At 40.6% G+C, this 6,451-nt stretch overlaps 1 long non-coding RNA gene across 1 annotated transcript; it reads left to right on the top strand.

The window, feature by feature from the left end:
* The first annotated feature begins 2,315 nt into the window (after nt 1-2,315).
* Nucleotides 2,316-6,191, top strand: LOC138287370 (uncharacterized). Its single transcript, XR_011202243.1, has 2 exons — nt 2,316-2,369; nt 5,267-6,191. It is a non-coding gene; the product is annotated as an uncharacterized lncRNA (long non-coding RNA).
* Nucleotides 6,192-6,451: the final 260 nt, after the last annotated feature.

Raw genomic sequence — 6,451 nt, 5'->3', positions numbered from 1 at the left:
TCATCAGAATCAGCACATTGCCTTAATGTTGACGCAGCTGGCACACACACCCGAACACCACCACATCTCGGAACCGATGCATCGCCACCTCTGCGAGGGGAACTTCAATTCATCTCATTGACTGTATAGGGAAAATCGACGTATCTCATCAACGGTGTGGTTCGGAATTAACAATGCTCCCGCACCAGGATTTGAAGGGACTTTGGTTCAGCAGTCCTTCGCAGCCGGCCTGAATTTTTGATTTTGTTCAAGTCCTGCACGACCAGATAGCCCGAATAGCACTTCTTGCTCCTAAGTGCTATTTTTCAGTTTATTCTTGAAAAATTAATAGCTTAAGTTCTACTTATTAGATTTTTGTCATTTGGGTCTTGTTCTTATTATTAAACTGTGCTCTATTTTTGTAACCTGGTGTGAAATGTTGTTGTGTGGTGTTTCACTGTTTTACTGCTTCGAGTGTTGCACAAATACTTAACACACTGCCTCTAAATTAAGCCTGATTGCTCTGTGACAAGCTACCAGAGGATGAGCAAAGACTAATTTAGACTTTGCCTGACACTTACCCTAACTAGGATTGTGGTTGCTGCTTGACTATGTTTAACACACCAATCAACCATCAACCCAATTTCTCACCAGCATGTACTTCTGGCTTGACTGTATGTGAAACTGGTGTTGTGTTTTTTGTTGGTCCATCCCATGCTAATCTAGTGTGTGCACTAAGGTCTAGGCCTGTCCGTTGTGATTCCAAAGTCCAGCCCCTGTTGTGTGTCCTTATAAATGACATTGAACTACTGTGCATGTTCTGGATTGATGGCATGAAGCGGTGATGGCAACATACCAATATTTTTGTGGATTGATGGTAATGACCACACCTTTTTCTATATCAGGGGGCTGTGGTCTATTAGCCCCACTCATATAAACTTCTGATTAGATATTTTTGCTAATGATATTCTGACATTCAACCAATCAACCAATTTTAATAATCACCCACTGTGGATCCACTCTTCCAGTTTAAATTATGCTGATGCTCTTGGTTAGTTTTAATGAGGGGTGTGAGATATCTGCATAATTTGCTTTTGCATAATGACAGGCAGTTACGGCAAAACTACACAAAATTATGCATAATCATGAGAAATGCAAAACAGGCATTTGGTGCTGTAGTTTAGAGTGAAATGAACTCTCAGGTCCACTATGGACCAGAGGATGTATTATAAGATAAACAAAAAGCTCAAAAGCATCACGAACAACAGCTGCTTGTGTTCTGTTGTTCACATTGGTCTTATACAATCACAGCAAATTTTTACAACGAATGGTACTTAATTTCGGCTATTTCTCCTAACAACAGTAATACGAAATTATGAAAATAACACCAATTTATTGACATAACGCAAATTTTACCTGGATTACAGAAGACTCTGGGTTATCTCAAAAGTACACAGCTACTAACATCAAATAGTTGATATATAAACCAAGTATATGATGTTTAGAGATACAGGGAACTCTAATTTCCTTTTTAATGGGATACGTTTTGAAATAGTTATTAAATTCAGGTACCTTAGCATAACTATTGAAAACTATTGAATTTTGGATCCTCCATAATCACAATTGTTCTTGTATTTTTTAAAATTTTAACATGTACTACAATCTGATCTCTGATAATGTCATCAGTCATAGGCTCAAAATTGTACATCATAAAAAGAGCTCTTAAAGCAGTGAGAAATTCATCAAATGACACTTCGTCCCGAGTGAGCTAGTGTAAAACTTGAATTTGTTTAAAGCAATACTAGTGGTGGGTTTATATCTTAGTTCCATTCTTAACAATGCCTCTTGGTATACATCAGTGTCTCCTTGACCTTCCACTTGAGGTAATGTCCTAAAAACCACTTGTCCTTCAAATCCTAAACTATGCAAAAAATATATTTTTTCCCTTTCAGCATTCACACGCTCATCATCTATGGCTTTATACATTCTTTCTTCCATTTTATCATTGGTATTATAGGTTTCCCTTTGTTTTGTAAGAATTTAGTTGGGTGATCAAACTGCATGTTTTAACTTAACACAACCTCTAGGAAACTTTTCAAATAAAAAATTAATAAAATAAAGGTAGTCACCGCTGTCAAAATGTTGAATGGCCCTGCAATAATATTATTATTTAAACCATAACAAATTAACATAAATAAAGTAGTCACTGTTGTCAAGACGATGTATATGGAGGATGTACTCAGGTAAAACTTTGTCCTATGTTACTTTATATGAATTGTTCAGTCCTATGTTTATGTTAATGACATGGTTAGTCCTTCTTCTGTGAACTGCCAGTATCCATATTATGAGGACAGCAACAAAAAGAGCAGTCACAAAATACAGCTCCCAAGGTAAGCAAAAATATGTCCATAAACGTAGTGATGGTGAAACACAACAGTGAAAGTGTTTTATTTGCGAGCAGGAGTTTCCAAACTGAGCACAGTGACTCACTAATGTATGAAAGTGTGCATTAGAGACAGGTAAACACCACTACAGAGGATCAGGAAGGGGGGCACAAAATACTGGCTTGAACAATGCAGCCACTAATAAGCAAAACGTGACTGAGCTCAACCACGAAACACGAGCCTCCTCAAATGTGATGAGCTTGTGTGGGCAGAGCCTCAATGCAAAGTGGAAGGGAATGCTTCCCTCCTGCAGCGCGATGAGCATGTGTTGGCAGAGTTTCGATACAAAGTGCGAGGGAACGCGTCACTCCTGCGGCGCGATGAGCGCATGTTGACAGAGCTTCAAACCAAAGCTTGAGGGAGCACGCGCAAAGGAAAAATCGAAGGACGCACTCTAGACAAATACAGAACACGCGCTTCTTGAATTAAAAATAACTTATTGCAATAGAAAATGAAAGTTGTAATTTGCCGCTTTTCACATAGAGTACAAGGAAACTTGCAGCAAATACCAATTAGTGAAATATCAGGCAACCAGCAAGTAAAATTAATAAAGAAACAGGTAATCCATAAACTCTCCCAGAAAAGTTACCGTTCTTGTGCTGTAAAGTATGGTAAAGATGACGGTATTCTCCAGGTCCTTGTCGCCAATTGTTGTGGTAAATAGAAGAAATTCAGGCATGAATGAGGCATTTACAAGCTGGTATTTATTTACAGCACAGCATCTAAGTCACCCTGCGTCTGCACTACAGCTGGCCCAGAATCAACACAAACATAAACACATTCCTTAGTTACACATCCATGAATAATGGCCTATACAATAAATATGATAAGAAAAGGTGCAGAAGGTACTTGATCTAAAATGTTAATATCTAAATATCTGTATGTGACACATTCCTTTTCCTCTAGCACTCTTTCTTTTCGTGTCCCATGCATAGCATACTGCAGTACAATCAGTCTTCAGAAAATATACCGGATATTCAAAGCCTTTTTCTGATATGGACTCAGACATATTATACGCAAGTAAAAAATAACCCAGTGTGTGATAAAGTCTGGTGGCAGGAGTGCTAAATTCCTTTGTTAGACCAAACTGTGTGATCCTGGGCAAATCGTTTTAGTTCACACTGCAAAACAAAAGCTGTGCTTCTATAAAACAATTGACTGTAATGCTGCCCTTTATCTCATAACAATATTGACCCCCTTTACAGAGAACACCACATTGTCGGCTCAGTTGTGCCGAAAACGCCAGTGGGGGAATTGGTTCAGATAAGGTGTGAATCAGGGCACAAGCCCTAAAAAGAAGTTTGGAGGGCCTAACCAAGTTAGCATTATGCAGGTGACATCATGACGCGTAACGTTTGAGCGCATTACAATATGTAACAAATTAGATTTTTTCCTCAGGATTGTGCCAAAAAAGTGACAAAACACCAATGTAAAATCTGGCCTCCATGAATACATTATGGGGCTCATTTACATGCCCCTTGCACTACCAAAGCGTCACTTTTTGCGACGCTCCGGTGGCGCTGTGCCCTGCTCCATATGTACAAAGCGGCGCTAAGCCACTTTTCTTGGCTTAATGCAGCCTTGTAAATATGGGCCGCCCGACACAGTTTTCTGACGCAAAGGGTTGAGCAATAAGTGTTGTTGCAGCATTCCCACGCAACACCCATTGTTTTTTTACACTGCCCCAGATTCACAAGAAAGCGTAAATCTGAAGAAGCGCTGAAAACTAACGCCTCTCCAGGAATGCTGTTAGAGTAAAGCAATGAGGAGAAATGCTGCTATTTCTCTTTGTTTTTTAATCTTTCTATGTGTGCTGAATTCTGCAGCACACATAGAAGGAGCGAATCGCCATTAATGATTGTTTTTGTGCAGGAAGGTGTCTCCTCCTGCACACAAACTATTACCCCTGCAACACATTCATCCTTGCACGATGGTTTGGGTGCCTGCATTGGCGTTAGGCAGCTGATTTAGCACCGGCACAGGGGAGAACACAGGGACGCACCGTATTCTGCTACATACAGCACATCCCTGGGTTTTGGAAATGACGCGGCTTGGCTCTGCAAAATTGCTTGTGGCACAGCGCAGCGCCATTTCCTAGTAAATAAACCCTTTATTTTTAAAAAACGTCACCACAAAGAAATTGTCAAAAGGGGAACCATAGTTTATTTGATTGGAAATTATGCTTTTTAAAATATCTGACGGGTTAAGGCACCTGCTGCAGAGATCTTTATGTAAATCTCAGGAAATATTAGTAATAGTAAGATAACTCAGGGGGTTAACACTTTTTGCTGGAGAGATCCGTGTTTTGTCTAGTGCCAGTTTTGAATCAAAGTAGAATAGTGGGTTAATATGTCTCCTGCAAAGCACATCATGTAACATACAGATGACAGATTTTTATTCTATGTAGATAGGTAGGTGGGTCACTGCTTTTAACACAAATATCCTTTTGTTACTTGCAGTTCATAAATTATAATCCTTCTAATATAGCAGTGAGATTTGAAGGACATGTGACTCCTATACCTTGCAACCATCACTTTCATATGTAACACATCCTGTAGATAGATTTTCACACTAATATGATTTATTGTCAATATAAAATGTGTATGTGTGATGTAAAGCGCTCTGACATCCAATATTGAGATGAGTAGTGCTATAAAAGAAAAACAACAAAATAGTGGTATTTAAAATTTTAGGTCGAGCGTGAGCGTTCAACCTCGTCCATACTTTTAGTAAACTTCTTATGGCTCCTTAAAGTGATTTCATTTGTTGGTTGCATTGTCCTTTAAAAAAACTTGCTCGCTAGTGGTCAATTCTGCCTTTTCTCCCTCCTTTTTCTGTTTCAGAGCAGTAACCAAGCCTGCAACCTAGGAATCATCCTCGACTACTCCCTATCAATGATCCGACACGTAAACTCAGTCACCTCTTCCTGCTGGCACACCCTCCACCAACGACACAAAATCTTCAAATGGATCCCGTTGACTGCCACAAAATAATCACTCACGCCCTAGTCACTACCAAGCTCGACTACAGCAATGCACTCTACGCCGGCACCACAACAAAGAACATCAGGAAACTACAAATCATCCAAAATGCCACCGCAAGACTCATCCTGAACCTTCCCCACCAAGAACACATCTCCCAAAACCTGAGGGCCCTCCAATGGCTTCCAGTAGAGAAGCGAATCAACTTCAAACTACTCACTCACACCTACAGGGCCATGCACAACATCGGCCCACCTGAACCACTGTATCTCCTTCCATAACCCTGCCAGACCCCTCTGCTCCGCCCAGCAGGTGCTAGCTACCGTCCCATGCATCTGGAAAACCACTGTCAGAGAAAGATTTTTTGCATACCTCGCAGCTAAGAGCTGGAACAACCTGCCAACGCACCTCTGACAAAGCCCATCTCTCAACATCTTCAGGAAGAACCTCCAAATGTGGCGTTTCAAATGAGGCGCAGACTCACCACCAGCACCTTGAGACCCTCAAGGGTGAGTAGTTGCGCTTTACAAAAACTGATTGATTGATTGATTGAGCAATTACTGTATCATTCTGCTTTGGATTCTTTATCTGTTGCTTTGACAGACTACTTTGGCATTACATTGGTGTTCCCTTTTCAGTGTGGGTGTTGTAGGCTAGTAGCTGCCTGTGTTTCATTGCAGCATTCCGTTCCTCCCACCCCCTCCCATGTCACTGACATTTGTTTTGGATTTATTTCAGTGCTGTCCTCACCTCTGGCTCCAAAAATAAACTTCTTTTACATATGAAACACCTGGTCCTTTAGTTCACTGCTCACAAAGCCACACTATGCCCTTTAATGTAGCTAAACCTGGAAGCAATGATATGAAACTTGATTAGCCTTGCATCTGAAGATGCTCCTCCAGGGCCCCTCCCTGCCAGCACTCAGGACATTCACAGGGCATTGTTTATCTCCTTTATTGGGGCCCTAAATCTTCTCAGTCGGCTCTGCTATAGTTAATTTCATTAGCGCTTTGTTAAAATGGGAGTCAAGAATCTTGCAAGATTTAA

The sequence above is a fragment of the Pleurodeles waltl genome, chromosome 1_1 (assembly GCF_031143425.1).
Source record: "Pleurodeles waltl isolate 20211129_DDA chromosome 1_1, aPleWal1.hap1.20221129, whole genome shotgun sequence".
NCBI classification, from domain to species: Eukaryota; Metazoa; Chordata; class Amphibia; order Caudata; family Salamandridae; genus Pleurodeles; species Pleurodeles waltl.
This window is presented reverse-complemented; position numbering and strand designations above follow the sequence as displayed.